A 23,420-nucleotide genomic window follows, 5' to 3' on the forward strand; every position below is an offset into this window, starting at 1 on the left:
GACGTGTTTTATGGAGCGTGGGAGACGGATGTGTATTTCAGAATCGAGTGAAAGCCTTATAGAAACATCGGCGAGGGTCAATGCTTAAGAATTAAGTTCGGTGTTTTGCGATCGGAGGGCGCCAGCGCCTATATTCGGATCTTCGTTCAATCGAAATTTATTAAAGGTTCATATAATAGTTAATGATCACTATAATGTGAAGATAATCGGATGAACTATTCCAAGACAAGGCTGGTTAAAAATTACAGTTAAACCAATTAGTCAGAAAGGAAACTCAAGTCTAAAGAGAAAATAATTACCTAAATGTCTCTTTTTCTTAGTTATTTCAGTTAATGAATATTGACTGTGACTATAGTCTGATGACATATAACCTCTCATTAATGAGAAACGTCTTCATTCGCGAATTCAGAAACATTAATAAGGTCAAAGGTACAAATGTTCGGACCGCGTAACAAGCTGCTCATTGCAAGTGAAATGCGTTTGGATGTTGTAGATATAAAAGTCTGGGACGTACAAACGCTTACCCAACACTGGCCTGAGTGGACAGCTAAAAATGGTTGAAAATAAAATCGGTGACGTACAAAGGTTTAGACCTAATTTAAATGAGACAATTTAGGAGCGGTATTGTCATTCATCGACAATGTTGAAACTCAGTTAGGTAACGCAACAGGTAAATGTCATCGAGCCTGTGTATGCACGGCACCTTAGCATAGGGTACGACTTGACATAAGGTTTGTCTATAAAGGTCACATAGTTATGATCCGAATTTTTCTCTTGTAGCCATCTTTCCTCGCGCCACTCCATATACAGTATATAGATGAATAGAAGAAGAAAAATTAACCCACTAACCCGCCGCTACGAACATTGTCCCAGAAATTACTATTAGTTGCACTTAATTATTCTACCATCATCATCATCGAGATTGGCCAATTGCACAGATTGGATTATCGCGGCCAGGTTTTTTAAACATATATATTGTTTTTACTATGATTTGTTTATTAGCTGACGGTATTGTTCAGGAATTGCAATATCTCGATCGGATCTTAGTACTAACACACTGTGATACTTCTGTTCGTGCTTAACGCTAGTAGAAGAGGACGTCCCTTTTAGCTTTGTTCGATTGAAGTCCACATTGAAATGCCTATTTTCCATATGATATTCCAAATGAATATGACAAGGACACACTATTACGATTCATCCAATTTTTCCTTACCTTAGGAAAAGAAATTGCCTTTCTTTGTTGATTACTCTAACCCTCGTTTCTACATACAATTTAAACAGTCCTTATATTTATTCACGGATAAATATATTTCCAGCTTTTTGTCATACATCATACATTCGGTAACAGTAATATAAATATATAACCGACATACATATTTCTATACAGGTTATTCCTTTGACAACGTTGACATCGAGCCGTGGCGTCTTTCCCTAGCGGGCAAGCTGCACGCCACCGCGAGAGCGATCGGTAAGGGCAACGGTATGCATGTCAATGGCAAATGCCCTGTCAATTTGCCCACCAGGTAGCAACGGCAGCTACACACGATAGTAAAACGCGAATCGGCATACCGAAACAAAGAACACTGTTTAACTCAACGGCTTCACGAACGAGTGTAGCGACTGGAATGAAGCAAGCATTTGAAGCAAGAATTTGTCAAACGCTATCTTCGATGCCCGCGTCTATGTTAGGCAAAATCAGCAATCGGCGATGATGACCCATTTGAATTGAGTCGGCTCAGCGACTAAACGAGATTATTGACATTACCAGTGAGGTCGTATAAGTGAGGCCATGCGATATCAATGAATGTTGTGGTGTCAAGACGATGTTTGGACCCAACTGCCTCTGTTACGGTACTTGTCAGGACTAGTTTGGGAGGATAGGTCAAGACAAGGAGGACGTTGTTCCTGCACAGGTCTAACTGCAGGCAGTCGTGAACACAAAGCGTTCTCAGGGAGTAACGAAACATCTCAGCTATCAGTCACTACAACTTCTTTGTATTCATCGTTACGTGTATCAGTCGTAAGAACATTGAACGTTAGATGCACTAACACATAATCACCCTAACCGCTTGGTTTATTTGGCAAAAAATTGACTCGCGTTGAAAAATAATTCCAATCTTCCTAAAATAACAATACTTTAACAATCTTGGTATTAAGCTAAGCAAGTGATGACGACAGCTTGAGGTTTCGTCGTTCGAACAGATCCTACTTAGAAGTAAGTTATTTGTCTATTTCAATAGCGAAAATTGTTAAGTCATCTACTTTCAGATTTGCGACTGAAGCGTTGTTCGGCAAGCATATTACAGTTAGGTCGTTTATCAGCGTCAATACGTTATAAATGAAAATGGAAGAAACCTATTTTAGGATACAATGAATGTTGTTGGACCTTCGGCTATTCATTGAAACCTTCGTCAGTGTCTTTGGTTATTGGCCGTGTGGGGGAAAGCTTAGACACATCTATTCGAGAAGTTTATTGTGAGGATTAGTGCTTCAAATCACTAACCGAAAGCAGTAACGCACTGAAAGCGCAAAAAGGCTTCATCAGTTTCCACCTTGTAAGTTTGTTAACAGTCAAGTGGTGCTGCACGATGGATTATGTGTCAGAAGATCTTATGTATAATAAGACGCAGTAAGTCGCCTAAAGTAAACAGATCCCAAAGTAGCTCAATTAGAAACAATATCAGAATTTGCGAAATGGATTTAGTTTACCTTGTCTTAATAGCATGGGCGGAACTTCTTGAGCTATTGGAAAATCTTCGAGACTGGAGAATAATACAGTTGATAAGCAGCATGCCGAAATTCCTCACGTAATAATGCCTTCTAAAAGATCTGTCAATGCAGTGTTATTACACAATTATCCATACACCGAGTTGCCGTAATCCGTCTCGACGGTAGGCCACTCACCACTACCGAGTTCTGCGCGCAAAAATTTAATTTTCCACATCGCGATACACCCTATTGTAAAGTCCCGATAATCATATCTTCGTATTGAACCTGTAAATCAATCTCTGCCGATTCAATACAAAGAAAAGCTGCGTAGTCGTCCAAAACTCAATACTGATAAATACAGGACATGTTATTTCTAATTATACGATAACAAAGCTGCTACTAACCTTAAATTATGTGCTAACAAAGTATGCACAACTAAGGTGAACTATAGTTTTCTTGACGCTTGGATACAAAGTTCCCCAAAAACCCGAGCGAAATTTCGTCCTTCTATTTAATGGTGATTATTTAGACAGATTCTGCTTGTTCCTATTTGCCAGGTTATTTCATATCGGTGTAAGCAAAAGCCTTTTGACAGATTGAAAATAGGCCATGTTATAGTTTGAGTTACATTTTATAGCTATTTAGGTAGCAGGGAGTAACACATGGCAAAATTACTAGAGTTTGAAAGAAGTACAGTGTGTTAAACGGGTTCTCTTCAAATGGTCAAAAGACTTTTGTGCCACCTGCATTACGACATGCTACGAATGAATCGAATATAAATGATAGTCTCAATTTGGCTTCGTTGGACTGCCAGCAACCCATGATTTATAATTTCTTTTTTTATATGAGGTTTCCTTCGTCCTTTGAGATGACAGACAGATTGCGAAAAGCACAATTTTAGCACAATGGTCGACGAATTATACAACACAACGGCGCTTCGATCTGCCAGAAATCATCGATTCCTCTACAAGACACCTCTACCTCCTTTTCTATTTCAGTTGCCTCAGCTCGCGTCTTTGTTAGTTAACACAACGAGCTGGTTGGAATCATCATTGTATACCATGTTCTTTTAGATAATATACATTCTACCACTTTAAGGGTTATAACAATTGTACTCTTACGCAACGAACGTGCCTGACATTTGCTAGCTCGAGCTTGACAGGTGTTGTCATATTGTTGCAATTGTGTTTTAATCAAGTACTGTTTTGTTAATACATCTTACATGAGCTTCCTGTGAATACTGCAAGTTCACAGATTGTGAATCCCGAATGCATTATTCAACACAGTTTATGACATCAATCTGTGATCAGGGACAATCATGCTCTACCGTCCTTAAAGCTTTATGGGCCCCATCTTTAATTTTTGCTGCGAAGCCATTATGAAATACGGCATTGTACCTTCCCTATGGCTAGGACGCAATCGTTGTGGGAGTACTCAATACCGCGTTGTCTAGTAGACGCATATTAGAAGGCCAGATTTATGCGTAAGAGTTAAACGCCAGAAATGAATATTTATATATAGCATGAGGAAAAAAACATGTTTATGTAAAAACTACCACTTGCAATATAGAAATTCCTCCAATGAGTTAACGGTCGAGGTCTATCAATACATACATGTAATTTCAGTGAGTTAAATCACGAGTCGCAGCCTGCGTCATGAGCTCAGTACGAGCATTTACGAGGTTCTGTATTATGTTAATATCCGAATTTACATAATAAATGCAAAAAGGAATGAACAATAATATCATACAAAACTAAGGGCACAGTGACCTGTCTCAGTCAAAACTTCTATTAATTAATTTTTTTTGAAAATCTCGTCAGCCCTTAGCATAAGTAATTTTCTATCGGATGTTCTCATCGGAGATTCTGTTTGGAAAATGAACAAATAAAATATGTTTAAATAAGTAAACAATTCCGTCATCCTAGCATCATGTAGGCACTATACGCAAAGCAAGATGTCATGTGTCTTAATGTTAGGGGCAAAAGATACCCGGATTTTGAAATTTCCGTCAACACAAAGCTCGAGCTGGTACGGCTAACTTCTGGGAATGGCTAATTATATTTTCTGTCAACGGCAACGATTTATGACGGTGATTCTGTTGATCAAAACAATGAATGCTTCTCAGATACGAACACAAATAAAGGCCACTAGATCAACGTAGATGAAGAAGCATAAACAACATATTATGCAAGTGAAGGAGCTTGCTTCTTTTTTATTGCATGATTCTCTGACGAAATAAGATGAGACGCAGTATTCTATCAGAACCAAACGATACAAGTTTTAGTGGGTGAGAGTCTCAACGTGCAACGTTGAACATTTCATGCATTGAGACGTTTCCATGAACTGCTACGCGTGCATTTTTTTTTTTGATAACTTGCACTGGGACACATATAGAATAGGCAGGCGATCTTTTCCAGCAGTTAAGAAACAGCTTCTTGAACAGTTCTGCCGAACGCCGTATGATAGTCACCTCCTCACTGCGTTTCCCATAAGTTTATCTACTAAGCGTAGAGGCGCATAAGTTTAGAGACTGGGATTTGCGTTGGAAGCCGGGCGTAGACAGATGGTTCGTTTTGTACTCGAAAAAGTCAGTCATACGAAACAGCTTTTAGCTAAGGCACTATTAGAGGGCATAAAACTCGAAACTTCAAATTACTAAGACGGCCGCTTGTTGAATCGACCACTTTGATGTATCTCTGTGTAGCGTCTGTTTGTGGCGCAAACGCGTACGTCCCGCTTTACAAGCAGATCCGTGCATGTTCCGTGTGGAGACATGTGAACTGCCACAGACAAACCCGTGTTTCTAGTTCAACTTATTGAGCTAATTCCAACTACGAGTGCTACGATGCAAACCGTCAAAGGGTCCTATTCTAGCTGCAACGCTTTTCTCTCCCACGTAGCTGAAGCTGTGCGCAACGTACATACAGGGTGCACAGGTGCACGAATCTTGAGGATCAATCAGATTTGTGAACTCTCAATAATCCCATATATGCGTTCATTGGACGATCAGGTGTAATTTACGGAATTCTCATTGAAAAGCGTATGTCGACAACAAAACGGGAAACACTTTGGAATACAACGTATCTCTAATCCGCCGCAACAGCGGCAGGATACAACTACTTGTAAGGAGATCTGTGATCGATTCGTACCTGTAGTAAGTACCAATGTGGTTAGTAAAGGTTCTTAAATGGGGCCCACATTTGGGAGCGTTCTATATAACGGCTGTCTTTTTGAACCCAGCACATAAATCAATAAAATGTTATAAATCACGACCATGATACTCTCGCAGGCGGTTTTATTTTGAATCGAATCCTATTGCATTCTCTATGACACTTTCAATTTGCGTGAGCTCAAACGTCAGGTTATGTTGCAGTTCCTGGTGCATTTCTATTGAAACTACATACAGATATGGAAAGCGTTTACTGATCTATCATCGCAGTGAAAATTTGAATGCAATTTCCAGAAGATATTCAACCTACTCATATATTACTGCAGTCTGAAACAAGTTAGTTAATATATCATGTCAGCGTTGATCCTACATTATGCTAGTACCGATACATTGTTATAACGTGTTAATAATCACGAAGCAGTAAAAAATCAACAGTAATAACTAACATGCTGTCTGCGTCACCGCAGCTACTGCTGCTTTAGACTGTGCGCTTGAGTACCTTCTTATTATCATTACAAAAATGTCACGCAACTAAAACTGTTCGCCACGGGTAATCAAAAAGTGGTTTGAGTCGACGGCCCTATGCAAATAGGAGCTCCTTGTTTACCCCTCGGGGCTACTTCTGGTTCCATCCTTCGATTGCAGCTTACATGGCACAGGATCGCACCATCAAGCCTTCTTCGTACCTTCCATAGATTTCGATGGATGGGCAGAGTTCGTGTGGGGCGAATGACGGGTTAGATCGGACTGGGTCACTTCGCAATGGTCGCTGTCAAACGGATGAAGAGAGACGGCGCAAGGAATGTTGGAGGAAAAATAAGAAAGAAAAACATTGACGGTGACGGGACGGCATGGGTTTGAAGAACGACATAGGAGACGTCAGTCAACTTTGTGTCTTCCCTGAAACGTTCCGAGAACTGTAGGGAAAATCCGCCCCAGAGGCAAACTGCCCGTCCCAACCATCTCCATCGCTCACTTTAGTGCTGGCCCTATTTGCTCTTTCTGTATGAGTAGTTTACTCGTTGTTCTCTGCCACCGTCGTTTGCTGATCTTTACCGAGCTGTGATCATGACATCATGACGTCTAAGGCGTGTCCTCCCGCCTTGTTGTTCAGCGGCTTTGGGGTTAACCAATGCTCGAAACAACGGCATGGACGACGTTGTCCGAATGCGCGGAGAGAGTATTTTTGAGCCCTGCATGTTGCGAGGGCTACCTACGGACCGTCAACTGACGCTCGGATGGTGACTCTCTCTAGTTCGTCTTGATGGATTACTTTTACCCAGTTTCCTCTCCGATGGTTCCACGACCCCCTTTTTGCTTCGCTCAGCTCCGACCTCCGATCCACGTGTCGACCGCCTGTCACTGCGCCGTCCATCTCTTCTTCGACTGACGCAGATCGGCGAAACAAGCGGCCATCCGTCCCCTGCGTTGAAGCGTGTGTTATGCTGACATATACACACATTCACCGACGCATAGTGACAGTGTTGAAAAATCAATAACGGGCTCCCGTCCTTCAGCTCCTGTTTCCTCTGAAGCAGCTTCTGTTCGAGTGTGTCATCATGGCTAGTAGTAATCGCTATATGGAAACCAGCTTTCCGTTTTAATTTTTTGCGGATGGTCAAGTTAGAAACTACGGTTACACTTTAATGGTGTTATAGTCGTTGGAGTCGTTTGTAAGATGATGATGGTTTTTAAGAGTATTTGCAGATGCATAGGTGAGTACTGGTAGTGCACTTTTCTGTACTGTAGATTGGAACATTGCTATAGAGTGGTGCATCTATTATGCCAACTTTTATAGGACAATAGTGGCTCAAGCATTTTGGAGATTAAAAAGGGTAGCTTAACTGTTAAAAAGTCTTTGTGTCACATCTAATAAATAGCAAAAGGCCATTAGCATAAAGAGCGGATTTATAAGTGTATTTACTTAATGAAGATTCTATAATTGTAAAGTGTTTTTTTTGCAAACTATCGCCCTATATATACTATATAAGAAATTTCTGCGCCACCCTGTATATAGAGTATATTTTTGGTTGAATTTCCGTCATCGCAGATAACATATTCCTGCGTACTCGATGTTGAACGATTCCTGATCTGTCCATAGTGAGTCAATGTGACAAAACTGAGAGAAGTTGTGACGTTTTTAAGACAGATTCAAGATTAAATTGAAATTCGTCGATGAATCGGTTTATTTTAATACAGATCAAAACTGAATATTGCTTTGTTCTTCGTGTTGTTGATTAACGATGGCATACCTCTTCCGCTAGGAAGCGGCGCAAGCTCTACGGTCCTAGACTTTCTCCTGTTTGGCTTCAGTCCCCGAACGCGTAAAATATTGATGAGCTAACATTTGATATACAGATTGTATAGTAAGTAATCTTCCTCCGAACGCATCTCCTTAGCCGAGATGGGATATGCACTTAATTATCAGTTACAATTACCTGAACGAAACATTTTTCCCTACGAATGTGGTACATTGCGTTATAATAGCGGCTACCTTTATCGAGAAGTAGGCTGACACATCGATACTGGTTCCATCACTTAAAAATATGGCAAAGAGGAAAACACTTGGCCTTTTTAGGCTGGCAACGTAATTGTCACGTCGTATATCTCAAGTGCATCCGAAATAACGTCAATAAAAATATTATCAACATTCATTAGCTTTCAGGGGCATCCCAGCCTTCATTACCGTTGGCATGCGCTTCAGAATATAAGTTTGTTAAATTCTGCGTCAAAGTGACTCGTCTGAAAGGCGCTAAGTAATAGACCATCAAAGACAAATCAGAAGTTAACAAATGACAGATATTCTCTGCAGCATTATAAACTCGTCTATAAACCCAAAAACGCACAATTATTTAAATAAGTGGATTTTTTTTTTGCAGTGCCTCAATTGCCATGTTGTCTATCAATGTATCATCATCAGGCGTGAGCATAAGGTTTAAGCAAATGAGTAGAGTTTGTCGGAAGCTAGCATATTCTGACGCATTTGTTTAAACACCTCGAATAATTTCTCAATCAAATGATTCGTGTAAGCGATTTAAATGGTTTTTCATATATATTTAAATTGGCTGCCTGGCTCATCCCGTACGAAGGAGTGGTGTTTCATAGAGAAATAGATGCCGCACTAAATACTGCCAGCCGAGAGGCAAAGCATTAGGCTATATCTCGGGCTCTATGTTCACTACGTAGGGGGTAACTGGCTTGTATTTTATAACCATCTCACTGTTGAAGCAGTTGGAATAACTAACTATTGCTGTTATATTAAACATAAGTTATTTGTCTAATCATCACCGAGAACAATATTGATACATTACTGCTAGGTTCATTAGTTAGAATTGAACATTGTAGCACAGCATTGTTTGTCGAAGCTTTATAAGTCTTCGGAAGAACCCCCCATCATAACAATGTATCCAAGGTTGCGGCTATACGCATTGAAGGGATTCACTAAAAAATTACGACGTATTTCTATGTTAATGACCCTTATCCTCCCTTCCATGACAAAGTTCCTCAAGGACATGTGTCCGCAAAACTTTGTGTAGTGTTGGGACATCTCGATATGGCAACTAATAGCTTTCCCATGAATAAATCACCATTAAGTGAGCCCCATATTTGTTCTTTTGATGGGAAGATCCTATCGAGATGGCTTAGCGTCGCACTCAATAAAATCGGACCAAGAAGTCGCACACGTCAGAAAGCGAAAAATAGGCCAGAGAGCCTTCAAAGTTGAACGCCACCTTTAAGAGTAGGGAACAAATCGAAAGCAATAACGCGCGTGTGGGGCATGCTCAAACATGCCTGATGAATACATCTTGTTGATCGAGCTTCACGAGTAATCAATCAATCAACTTAAACATTTTTACTTTCTTTGTATTTCTTTGGCATTTTGCTTTTCAGCAAAATGGTAAAAATCGCCTAACAGAGACTCGTTGGTATATGTATCGTATGAATCGCTTATTGCCACGAACGTATGCAGTATGTTGATGTCTTCGTAATGCTACAGCGGTAACATGTCCACGTGCGACACTTAGGGATGTGGGAAGTTTGAAGCAATGCTTAAAAACCAGAAACATTCATTTCTATTTTAGGATGAATCGACGCAGAACCTGTTAACTAGAATTACATTATCTATTTGAGGATGATAGGATGTCGAAACTGCCATTTTCAGCTTTAGTTTCCTCATTAGAAATAACCGAACTCACAAAAACTACCGAACCCAGGAGGCTACTAGGGAGTCATTTTAAAGACGTGATTCTTTTTGCATGTGTGACATTTTATGCAGAATGTAGTAGCGAAAACGCTGTACGACAGTTTCTATATGCGTGCAATGCAGTACTCGTTCTAGTTTTTAGACCCGAAGATAAACTTTTGCATGTAACTTTGGCTGAATGTGTTTATCCATGCATCGTCGGAGATGAGTGTAGGTTTTGAACCAGTAGCGTGCAATGCTTATTCGTCCAAAATACCGCGCAGCGAGATCCATGTACGATCTCAACTTCCAGTGCCCGCGACATCCTTTCCCTCTTTTTAAGTTTTGCTGGATATCCATGATTTATTCACAACGTTATCCCATATGAGCCGTTCAACTTGTAATGTGCATTTAATTATACGTCGGCTTCTGAAGTTCTATCCATTTGTCAATTTAGTAAAACGATACACCACTTTGTTGTTTACCAAAGCCTAAACCTAGTAACCTATTATGCACACCAAGGTCCCTGTATATAGTAATCATGCTACGTGGAATCAGAATCTGCTGTTTTAGAATACTCTTATGTATAGAGCTCAGAATATCCGTAGAAACTTGTTCGTAAAGATTTTCTAGGTTTGCGTAAATCCGCTCGTTTGAGATCGGTCATAGAAAGGGGCGGGCGCAATAATGTCATTCATCTTACGGGGCACGCATGAGTGCTTTCTGACGCATGCGTACGAATTCAAGGACGCAACTGAATAACTATTTCCTATTGGACATAGCAGGACACTAACCTAGTGCCCCCTAGTTGTACAGTAGAAGCATACGTGTTGGTGGGACTAAGACAAGTTTCCACATGTTTTTGGAAGACACTTTGCAACAAGCATAAATATTTTGGGTCAAATGAACAATAAACCGGCGTAATCACTTGATGCAGGCCGGTATCTATGTATATATATCAAATGCCTGTTTTGTATCTGTCCTTCCTTTTTATATCCGTTATATAAAAATACTTTTACACACAGTATTAAGAATATGACACCAGTCCAAGTGCGAATGTCTCCCTGGAGACTTATTCAAGAAGTCTGTCTAGATGCTCTACATCCACTCATAGAGGTTAGTAGCCATCATCAACGAAATTGGACACAAGGGTAGCCACTTCAATTTCATTGCGACAATCTGTTAGATAGACTAACTCTCATAGTATACTCTCTAACAAGACACCGTTTATCTGCGCACAGACGGTACCGTACGGTTTAGCTAACCTGGGACGACTGCCTGCCTGCCTGCCTGCCTGCCTGCACGAGATTGCAAAATCCAGAATAAAGCTCGTAAATTTAAAGCGTTTCGTGAAATTTTCCGCCTAACGAACCAAAAAAATAGCCGTGTTCTTGGCAAAGAAGCGACACCTCATGGAAAGTTCCTTGTCGGACCGTTGTCGTACATACGGATGTTCCTTGCTATAGAGATCCCTGTGCCAGCTTAGCTCTGTGTCCTTCGGTCACGTCCTCTTTTCCGAAGGCTTAATTTCTCAATCAGACTATGTCGATGACCCGCAGATGCTGCGTAACGTCTTTAAAGAGCTTTACTGGCTAGTCGACGGCGCCCGAGACCCACATGAAGAAAGGGCGGGGCAAAATCAAAGCCCGAAAAAGCAGCTGCGCCCATCAAAACCCTTCGAAGGCTTTACATTTCGTACAGGCTCCATCTAATTGAGGCATTAAATTATATTAAAGAAGAACGGTATATAGTACTCATAGTAGGCACATCATGTACTAAGCCGATTTGTTCATTTTCGTAGCTATGGCAAGCTTCCAGTTGTTTGTTTTTGAAAATCTTCAACGACACTTATCTCCATAGAGCTATCCAAATAAGTGTAGTGTAAGAATAATATGCTGTCGATAGAGAAAAACGCTTGCTATTAGCTTTTACGGTTGGAATAGCGTTTACTGTCTAATAAAATCCATAATAATGAGAAACTTGGTATATGTTAGAAGCTAACTTGATAGGCAGGTCGATCCAGTATGTATGTGAGCCAAGGTCGTTCTAACGATGCCGAACCTAACCCTATGTAGGTTTTGTAGATAATTGCAAACTGCGCATGATAGACTATTATATTACACCTTATGATTATGACAAACGAAACTGTATCCGTTTCATAAAAAGCCTTGCATGCTCTACGCCGCACTGCTGTATACGCCAACACTATGTACGCGCTCATCAACTACGCAGAAAAAAGCAAGAAAATTGAAGCTGTTAGCATGGATAGATGCATTGGTATGTTGGTAAAATGAGTAAGGGCAAGAAGACACGTCAGAGAGACAAACTGAAAGGATGCATGTCTGAGTCTGCGTACGCCTCAGAAAGCACAAGTCAAAGATTCCTCGTTTGCTTGCCCGGTTCTTCCTGACAGCCCATTTTCTCCACATCTCCATTTCTTTTCTTGCTTTTCTTCAAGGGGAAACCTCGGAGATCGAGCTGGGCTGCCGGTCGCGAGTCGGTCGTCTAATGCAATTTCGCCAGTAGGGTTCTAGCCGTAGCTATGTCGTAGCAGAGCCTCGAACGATGATGATATTTGTTATTTTGCTTTGACGCTTCAGTGTCTACAACACAAGCAGCATTCGCCTTTGCTTCGTGTATCTAAGTGTATGTGTGTGTGTGTGTGTATGTATGTGTGTATATGTATGCTCTATAGACAAACAGAATTGGGAGTGTCCGTTATCTGACAAGCTAGCTAAGAAAAAGCCCAGATGGTTTTTCTTGTTTTTATTTGCCCCTCTGTATTCTTTCCTACTGGACTTTTTACTCTTGTCTCTACTTCTATTTCCGCTATGGCTTCTAGGTGGCACTCCAAACTTAGCCCCTAACCTCGGTCGGTCCGCTCAACCAACCTCACAGAAAGCTTGGCCAGCCAGGAAATCGTAGAGAAATTGGCTGCCAAATTAGTTCTCACAATTTGCGCAAGAAGCTAATGTCCAAAGCTTGAGCTAGTAACCATCTAACGTGTTTGTTGACATTAATACCACTGGTAGGCACTGCAGTACTGCATGCTGCGCATCACCAGCGGTGTGTATTGCTCAGTCGAAGAGGACAAACAGCGATTGCATTCTACCCGCAGAAGATCGCAGCCTGAACGTGCTTCAACGTATTCTGATACATGCTTCAATGGTTCTCGTCATCGTTGCCGTCGCCTTCATCGTGGGAAACAAAACTAAAATCCAACTATTACCGTCTCGAGGTAGGCTGCAGTATCAGTACTACTTCTATTGCTGCTGCTGTTGTCTGCCATTGGGCTTTTCTTTTAGGGGCAGCTGCATGAACACTAGCGACCTACGACGCAAGGCGACAAATACAGAGTGGTTTGCTGCAGTCGCTTAAATGCTTAGACCACCAATAGCTAGCCTTTAGTAACCTAACGCGTTCTCCTGCTAGCGCATGTTGTTGCCGCCTTCCTCGTGGCCGGCTGTCACCTTCTTCATCACACTGTATCCTGATCTTCGTTTTCTCGCTAGCATTTTCCCGATCGTTTTCATTTAAACGTCTACCATTAGGGACATTGGGTAATTGCTGCTACGACAATCACCGATGTTGTTATCAATGCGGCCAGCAAACCCACTTCGACTGCGATTCCAAGTTTTGGGGACGCGCAGGCGCCTGCACTTTCGCAGACGCCGACCGAAATTGGGTCTAGCTGGGGCAAGGAATGGAAGCATGCTTGAAAGCTTTGCGGGAACCGGCGACGAAAAACAGAAACAGAGCCACGAAGAAATAGAGAACGATAGCGAGGCAGCAGATAAAAGCTAGCTACAACCTTTCTTCACGGTTGTTCGACCCCCCCCCCCGGGCCCCTCCTCTCATTTTCCTCAATGAAACATAGCATGAGGCCAAGCACACTTTGCACTTTTGCATTCCAATATCCGTCCCTATCAGTACAACAGCAGATCCTACGTTCAACGAGACTGCAAAGGCTTTTTCGACCCTGCACGAAGCGAGTTTGGCGGACTTGCATTGGAGGCGAAGTGAAGTGCTCCTTAAGGGCTTTGGGGGGGAAATATTATTGTAAAAAAGATCAAAGGAAGGACCGACCGCGGTCGTTTTGCTCTCGATACAATTGTGCGATTCTACACGCAATAATAAAACAGCCGTCGAGCTAACCCGTTCGTTCAATAAAAAAGAGAGAAAGTAGCGGGGGCAAATGTGTGGGCGCGCTCATAGGAGCGAGACGCTGCGATTCGCGCCTCGTTTGATCTGAGTTAGCGGACATAGTGCGAATGGGGTAAATGTGTTGACGGAGACAGTGGCACTAAAATAAGGAAATACATAGGCGGGCATTACATTGTGTTTTTTTATCGGTGACTGAAAAGTAGACAGGGATGCCAACGAGATGTGTCCTGGTTAATAATTTGGAAAAAAATGAATATTTATAAACAAGATCTGCCAAACGTATACAGCATAATATTCGCGATTAAATAAAGAAACTGTGCACAATATCTATAAACTCAAGCCATTCAAGTATGCCTAGGTAAATTAGTAGTAAACACAACGGGTATTCTGTCTGTACAACGTCTGGCTTTATTGTCAATTTAAATAGTAATGAGAAATTTTGGTTTCTGTAATAAGAAATTATTGGAGCTTATCGACGTCGTTTGAACCAATATGAATCCAAACAATTTTCAGCGTTTGAACTTCGCTGGTAATTATATACATAATAAACATTGTTTTATAGCTTATTCACAATCACTGCAGACCCATACCATGACCGTTAGCGGGAAACCCCGAGAATAGCGCAGCGGTAACGTGGTCGCGCGCGACTCTGATGGTTAACGAAACGACACCGTAGATTTTACCTTAGTCGTCGGTCAGCTCATCGACTTACGCTAACCTCATTTCAACTGTCTGACAAAATATTTCATTTATAACTGCACAGATCGCAACAGATCAGTAACGTGCGCAGGCTATCAGAGATGAAGTAGTTGCCTATTTTAAACAACGTCCCCTTCACCTATGTGGTAGACAAATAGGATATCATCATTGCACCCAAACGCCGTTTTGCCTGTCGAAATCTACTCAAGCGTCTGGCAAAAACAACACTGGCTCATAGCACTCTGCATTACCTCTGATCGTTCATTGACAGCCATATTATCGACAAGGTACCCGACTGAATAGAAATAGAAATGCTGCTACGTTGTTATTTGTGTGGTAAATGAAAAGTGCGGCTGTAGGCGGAACTTTAGGTTGACGGAAATCAACTCATTTCCACCCGATCGAATTCGCAATTACAGGTGCAAGTCACAACTGCTGGAGCATTGAAGTTGCTGTTACCAACGGTGCCGCCGCTACCACAAACGACCACCGCCATCGTTTACACCGAAGATCTGTATTTATAATGATCTCATGTCTCTGTGTAAGCGTCAATAGCAAATTGTATTACTGTTACTGAAAAGACTACTGGCCTCATAGGTTAGGTTCAAAGTAGGCCACACCTCGATGGATTGTTGAGGCCTCAACAGCCGAGGATCGGTCTAATCATGTAGTGTGATCAGGAGCTGCGCGACAACACAGCGCTATATCGAAGTGCTTAGATAATGCGATGCGAGCTAACTTCCTTCAGCGTTGGCCGCGCACACCCACGCAGACTGAAAAATTCACTGAACACAAAAGCAATTGAGAAGCTTTACTTTTTTGGCGTTCCCGACCATTTTGGAGTGTGTCCTTCTACGCTTCAACTAACTTGCCAGCGAAATGGCAACGTTTACAGATGCCGTTGGGCGAATGACGAACCTATATTACTACAACTACAATTACAGAAGCAACAAGATGCATACGTTTTGACATACGCCTACGGTCATATTGGTAGGAATGCACCACTGCGGACACCAGAACCTAGAGCTCGGTCAAGACGCCGGTCTAGGAGTTGCTTTTGCCATAGCTGCGAACTACATGTTTGCCAGAAAGCGGCACAAGGGTTAGGCCTCGGAGGTTTGTCCACTGAGCGACTTCGATAGCATTTGAGGTTACCGATCCTCGAAAGTTTAATACAACTGAAAGCTTTAATGTTAGCTAGTAAAAGATTCTATTGTAGATGCTGCCAGTCCATGAATACAATTGTTGTCGACTGGGGTCCTGACACTGGGCCCAGAAACGCAGGAAACAAATAGTTTCGACTATTCTGTTTACTTTATGCCCAGATATTTCTCAATTAGCTAAAAGTAGGGATAGTACAGGGGGGAAGAAAATACCTTTTTCATGTATCCAAGTCGGCATATTCTGGCAATATGTATTCGGACTTCGGTTGTTTATGTGCTGTTTTGATAGATAGACCCCAAATTCGCACGAGTTCAGTGGTATTTTTGTGTTATTAAGTGAATAACTAGATTTGTATATAAAACATATAAATGCTGTTCAAGTGAGTGTATGCCTGTTCTCATTGCTTGTCTGGTAAAATAAAAGTAGAACAACTACTTCAAATAAATAGTGGCCAAATAAAGATTTCCTAATATTTAAACATGTCTAAGTTATTCATTATGTCTTTATTATTTCTATGGGAACGTTTTGTTCGTTGTCGGCTTCTGTTCGTCTTCGTAGGTAGGAACCCTGCTGTGGGTTCGATCATTCCGTTATTGCAGTCGAGTTAACCGTTTGACAACCTTCAGTCAGTTCACAAAAATCGCAAGTCTTAGGCCAACAGTAGCGTGTTTTCACAAGCCTCATACGCATCTGAAGCTTGTTATTTTGTATCTTCACCGATGATGATGAACGTTCATGAATCGGCTTATTTCCCCCCTTTCTCGAAGCCACGAACGAAAGGGAACGTGAAAAATGAATGTCTTTAAACCAGCTGACCTTCTCTGAAACCAGAATACGAATCACACGGCGAGACTAACGGAACGAGTGGAAATCTACCTGCTTGATAAATCTTAAGAAGTTAGCAATTGTGCCCTTCGTAGTGTTTTTTTGTTTGTTGAAAAAGCGAAATTACAAGTTGACTGCATTGAATATAGTACTATTGCAGCAGATCTATAATACGGAAACCAAAATACCCCTAAATACAACAAGCATAATTTTATCGAGAAAAAAAAGTTAATCTAAAAACGGGAAAAGTCTTTGTAAACTTTTCCTCGGCGAATTCCATAAAAATACAACTATCTATGATATGCTATACCTCTTAAATACGATACTCGCTTAAATACGGTCAGAATATACCAGTTTACTCGTAGAAACTGCGTCGCTAAGGATAACATCATAGGGAAAACGTGTTTCCTGTACAAACCAACATTAATCAGCATACGGTCTCTCATGGAGAATATTAAATATTCTATTTAAATTGGTATTAGAACGACTCTGCATCGTTCCTTAACCAGTCTTCCCCCATAAGACTACAATAGTATATTAGTTAATGTATATTTAAAGGTTACACAGTAAATTTCTTTGGACTAGTGAAAATGTCACTCGTGATAAATCCTCGCGAGATTCTTCTGGGCCGCTAACTGTGGCTGAAGAAGATAAGCGATAGTTTCATATATTCTACTCAGACACCCGATCATCAAAAACCGTTAGGTTCGCGCGCATGGTGGGTGAACCCACTTCTGTCGTATGATTTAGCTTTTTGTCATTAGTGATTGCCGTCATTTAGTACTTGAAGATGTCCATTAGTTGGCCTAGATATTTGTAGATAAAACAGGGGTTTGCCTTTTCAACTATATCTGTTACTAGCCATCCGCTTTGGAAGATGCAAACTACGCAGATGTTTGATGCTTGCCAGAGATGACAACAATTATAAACAAACAAATATAGATTTGTAGGACGGAACATGGGGTTAAGCAACTTCTTAGTAGATATACTATCGGGGGATTAAAATGAAACAAACTGGATACCAGCAAGATGAAATAAACGACGGTATACACATTCTACATATAGAAGATTATATTTTGTAAAGAGAAGGATGACGCCGTAATAAACGACGCTTGCAGTATTCGTCAAAAGCACGGATAGTGCGCCTCTTGTACAATTAGGATTAAAAAAATAATTCTAAAACATATACGTACAGGCAAAAAAAAATGTAATGTTGAAAGGCTCCTGTAGGGTGCCCAAGACCGTCCTTTAGCCACGATTTTACCTTGTTTCGAATGTCCTCTAGTGTTGTGTACTGACTATTAATTTAATTACCACTCCCATTGTAAATGTACACATCCTGATCATTTCCTATTTTCAGGTGTTACCTTGCTCGTCGACAAGTTTCATCTCTATTTTTAATGGCCGTACTTTTTAGCGGTTTCTCATTCACGCTATACTTGTCGATGTCAAGCTCCCTTAATAAATACAAGTATATAAACATAGAACATTACGATCTTGTACATGTTTTGTATCATACTATATTGTAGTAAAATCTAATATTCGTTGCTAGGAGCTCTATTTGTACGCTACGATACTTATAAATATATATATATATATATATATGTATACAGACACGATATTTATAGCGGTTGATAAATTGAATAGACTTAATGGTATGTCGGTCACCCTTATATGAAGATAAACTGACAATATCTGTATAGTGCTTCCCACTACCCCAATTATAGCTTCTGTTATACGTAAGCTGTATCTTGAAATGAACCTATGAATGATTCGTGCTCTTCCAAATCAGGGCGTTCACCAACTAACTTTAAATTGCTCAGTTAAGATAGATTTAATTAGACAGTGAAGTTCTCGCTTATTCAGCCTTGAACGGTACCCCTGTGTACCCTACATATAAAATTAACGACAGTAATCTCGGTGATTTGCCATACGACGATACGCCATACAAACCCTATAGTCCTAACCTATAACAACATTGCCAGCAAAACTGTATAATTGCCTTCAACAGAGAACGTAGGGTTTGCACCAGCGTATCCATAATTTTTACAAAAATACAAGATTTATACTCCTTAACTTAACTTTGCTAGACATGAAGCTATTCATTGTGGTACTAACTTAGTCAGCTGACTGTTATAAACTCAAGTTGAAGTTTCAATAAAGCTGCTTTATGCATTGAATGTTGACCCACATCCCATGTATTTACGTTTCGATGCAAGGACATCAAGCCTGATAGTTTTTCATGGTCTTAATTGAGACAGTTTCAAATGAACAACCCCTCGTTCACGGCAAACAAAGTAGGTTCTACAAAGATGAATATGCGTGTATAAGATAATAACGGTATAGTAACAAACACATGTTGCACGCCGAGGAAGTCGGTGGACTCGAAAAACGGACAGTTAAATGAAAAGCGCGGCCCTTATTTGTTGTCTATAAGGTTCGTCTAAAGTAAAGTGTAGAAGTTTGTTCCCATCAAACTACAGTAAGTTCGCGATATCTCCGCCTGTCTATATATAAAGAGTCTGTAGGACAATTAACCTGTTCACCGTCATTTAAGTTCTGCAGTTAGTTGGAATTGCTTGAGAGCCTTTTATACACAATATGTTATGAACGCTATGATTACACGGCATAAGATCTTCGCAAGTGCCATAGCAATGTCAATCTAAAATATACTACCAGCGATGAACTCGTGGATGGGCATTACACTTCAAACCTCGACTCGAGAACAAATCCTGTAACTCTTGCAGTTCATATCCCATTCAAATACATCAATTTCACAGAGTGGAAGTGTTTGACGCTGTCACCCGTTACGCAGCTGCCGACACAATTGTACTGTCTGAAGACACAGGGTTAGTTTTCGTCCTGCCCCGAATTCTCCTTCTCCGCTTGGGCGCTCATCATAGTTGTTACTTCTCATTGCTAACATTGTTGTTTCAGCTACTGTCGTAGTCTTTATTGTCGTTGTTTCCGTTTTTGTTGTTGTTGTCACTCTCGTTGTGTCTGCTCGGTTCTATTTGTGTTTAACCCAGACAAACAAAACTCAGGGAAGCGGCAAGCAAAGCTGGATGGACCACCAAGCCGCCTGAGTTACATCAAACGCCTCGAACAGCAGCAGCAGCAGCCGCCGCCGCCGCCGCCGCCGCAGGGGCAAAGGTAAAGAAAGACTTCAGCCAGGGCGTCCTACGGACAGATGATACCGGATAGAGCTGGAACGAAGAAAGTTGAAAGTTGAAGAGCTGCTTACGCCAGCAGCAGTAACGCACGGCTGCATTACAACACGTACTACAGAAACGGTGGCGGTAGTAGTAACTTTAGTGGCTGGTATAGTTCAGCATATGCTGTTGGAAAGCATGTACCACACCGCGCTTCTTGCCGAGGCCTAGGACACAAACAGGGGAAAAAAACTCCTATGGTTTTAGCAGAAGGGCTGCACAGAGTCCCAAAATACCCCATTGGACTCCCACTTTGTCTTTCGACAACAGCAGCTGCAGCAACGTCGTCTTTGTATTAAAAGGTAAAAAAAAAGAAAGGTGAAGATCAAAAAGAACGTTGCCTTTCGAAGAGTACAGTGAGCTCAACCGGTCTGGCAAAGATGAACATGCTTGTATGCAGGCATCTGGAGGACAGAAAGCGAAACTGAAAGTTCAAATACTTTGCGCTATCCCATAGATCGCCTGCAATGGCTCGTTTCTGCTGTCCTGCCTGTCTCGTTCGTGCTGATGCGGGTTTTGAACAACAACATGTATTATAAAGTTGTACACATATGCACTCCAGAATACATTTTCTGCGTGATGACTGCGGAGACATGCAATAAAAGAAAAGGGAAAACTAGAATCCAAAAACTTAAGAGCAACGAAGGAAATGTATAGGAAATTATATAAAGGTGATTATAAAAATACTGCCTGGATATATATATATATATATATTTTTTTTTGTTTCTAAGTTTTGTATTCGGAACACAGCCTTTACCAGCAATCGAGCTACTTCTATCAAAACTTCTTCACTAAAGCATTTATCATCTGTATCCCAACAAGCAACTTCTGAACATGTTATATTTTACTTTAGTTGTTTGTCAAATAAAAACTTTTTCATTTTGTATTTAAATTGACTTTTATGATATTCGGTTAGTCTCAAAATACACATAGCCCCACAGCCTCATTATGACAGACAATTGTCAAGAGGCTTTCTGGTGGAACAACCGTCAAAAGTTTATGGGATCGTTGCTCCTTGCGTCATGTTATGTTCTTTTCTTTCCAGTACTTCTTTACTATAAAAAAACAATTTAACGATATCAGCATATCAGAAAACTACAGCATTTTTACGCCGTTCTGAAGTGCCGATTGCCAACCAACGATCTGGCTAAACATCCCCGACTCGAGTTTAGGTAAGAGCGAGGCTAACATTTCGTTCACACCTAGGCAATGATAAGCTTGACAGGTCACCTACTTGCATTTCTTATCGAGTTGCTTTTCCAGAACCCTTGCTTGAATGAGTGTTTGGCATTTTTTCCTGATGCTTCTCCTCCATGCGATTCGCTTTCAGCGCCTACTTCTTTCAATTGATATTGCTCATCATATCCTCGATTCTCAAACTCTCCAATATCGTAGTTGCTTAGACTATACTAGGGTGCTCGTTCCTCCCATGGTATCACCCTTGACTGCCATTTGAAAAAGGGCTTTTGGGTTGCATATACATACACACGAACATCGAACCCGCAAACATGAGCTGCATAGTCTGTGCGGGTACTGAGACATGGGTCTAGCTCTTAATGTTCGCGGAGTCACTTCCTACTTTCCCTCTCCCATAGACTCCAAAGCTACTGGTGTTCGGCTACTGTTGACGCTGCTACTGAGGCTCGTAAGAACTGTACGGTCCTTAGGGAAATTACACGGGTCCACTACCGGGAAGGGGCTACGCTAGTCAGCCGCTTCCGGTGAATGCCTGTCTCTCAATGGAAATATACAAAACATGCGAACAGAGAGGGGCACAACCACACAAATGAAACAACGCCTCCTCTTGCAGAGGGAACGAGGTTTTCCTCAAGAGGGAAAAAAGCCAGTACTCATGGGGACAAAAAACAGTAAAGCCGAAATGAACTCGAACGAGACCGGAAAGGTAAATATGCGACTCACATCAGTTGGTAGCTGACTGCCTCAGAAACCAAGAACAAAAGCAACGCCGAAATATATAATTCCTCTGGCTTACTACGGTCTCTAAGCTTTGGCTGCTAGAATCGATGTCAAAAATAAAGCTTTAAATGAACAAGTGGCTGTATGTACAGTTGGGTCTATAGCTTCGATGTTGACATGACGCAGGCGGGTTGGTGAGATCCTGTAGAAAAAGGTTTAGAAGGGAGTAAATTCGAGTCCGCCCCCAATTCTAACAATTCGCTTCGCAGCCTCTGTTCCGAGAAAAGGACGAGGCCAACTAGTGGACAAAAACAGGAGGACACCTTCTCGGCAGAACTAGGATACTTGTTCGGCAGCAAGCTGTCACCAGTAGGAGACAACGTAATCCAACAAACAACTGATTCCGGTAACAGAGTGCGTTCGGTCTGACCACTTTTCGAATCTGCGCAGAGAAGTCCCAATTAAACATGGAGAATTTTCGTGAGGTCCATACGCATAGGATATGAGTTTAGAGGGAATACTAAAACATTAGAACCCCTAGGGTAACCCAGTACATGGTTTGCTTTATTCGATTCCGCAGTAGTTCAGTTAATGAACTTTATCAAATTGTTAGTGCAATGGGTATGCTCGGCAACGAATAGGACATGCGATGGTGAAGTCGAATAGACGGGCTGGTATCAGTGGTAGCCGTTCTAATATGAAGAGCTTAGTCGAATGGTGTTTATTGCTCCGCGGGGGACTGTGGCCGGTTCGTAACAAGAGCTTAGCCCATAAAACGCTCTATTCTGTTAGCAATCGATCTCATTCAATAGCGCCAACGGCCCTCCCGATTCCAAGCGCGAGTCAATCAAAAATCAATTTTATCTGGTTACGGCCACGACGCAGGTTACGTTACAACAAACGGTATACGTACAATTAATGTGTGTTCCTAGGAGCATAGTAGAAACTAACTAGAGTCTACTTGCTCTTGATAAAAATAATAGAAGCAAAAATGAAATAGGTTTACGCAGGTCCGTGGCCAATTTTCAGTTAGCCATCCTATCATAACCAGCTGATTATATGTACAGTTTGATTCTTAACTTTACTAAAATTGTACCTTTTTATCCTATAAAAAATGAGGCTGAGATGGGTGTTCTGTAAGGGCACTCGCAAAAAGGGAGTTTGCTTGTCTGAACATTCCCAATTCATCATAATTCACCGTCTTCGATATGACTGAAAATAACCAAGGGATCTAGCGAAATTTATCTGTATATATATACAGATTTTTCACATTACCACCCAACTGCTTGGTGCTCCTGGCGATATTAACAGATACTAGATGCCAGTAAAGCATGTTCATCCTTAAAAAAAAATACAAATTATAATATTTTATTAGGAA

General features: G+C 41.2%; 1 long non-coding RNA gene across 2 annotated transcripts; it reads left to right on the plus strand.

Moving 5' to 3' along the window:
• Positions 1–581: 581 nt before the first annotated feature.
• Positions 582–16,579, plus strand: LOC111262563 (uncharacterized). Of its 2 annotated transcripts, none has more exons than XR_002681695.2 (3): positions 582–670; positions 1,388–7,593; positions 11,303–16,579. It is a non-coding gene; the product is annotated as an uncharacterized LOC111262563 (long non-coding RNA). The 2 variants fall into 2 exon arrangements; XR_002681696.2 differs by having other exon boundaries at positions 1,388–2,555.
• The last annotated feature ends 6,841 nt before the right edge of the window (positions 16,580–23,420 follow it).

Source organism: Varroa jacobsoni, unplaced genomic scaffold (assembly GCF_002532875.2).
Source record: "Varroa jacobsoni isolate VJ856 unplaced genomic scaffold, vjacob_1.0 scaffold_674, whole genome shotgun sequence".
Classification (NCBI taxonomy): Eukaryota; Metazoa; Arthropoda; class Arachnida; order Mesostigmata; family Varroidae; genus Varroa; species Varroa jacobsoni.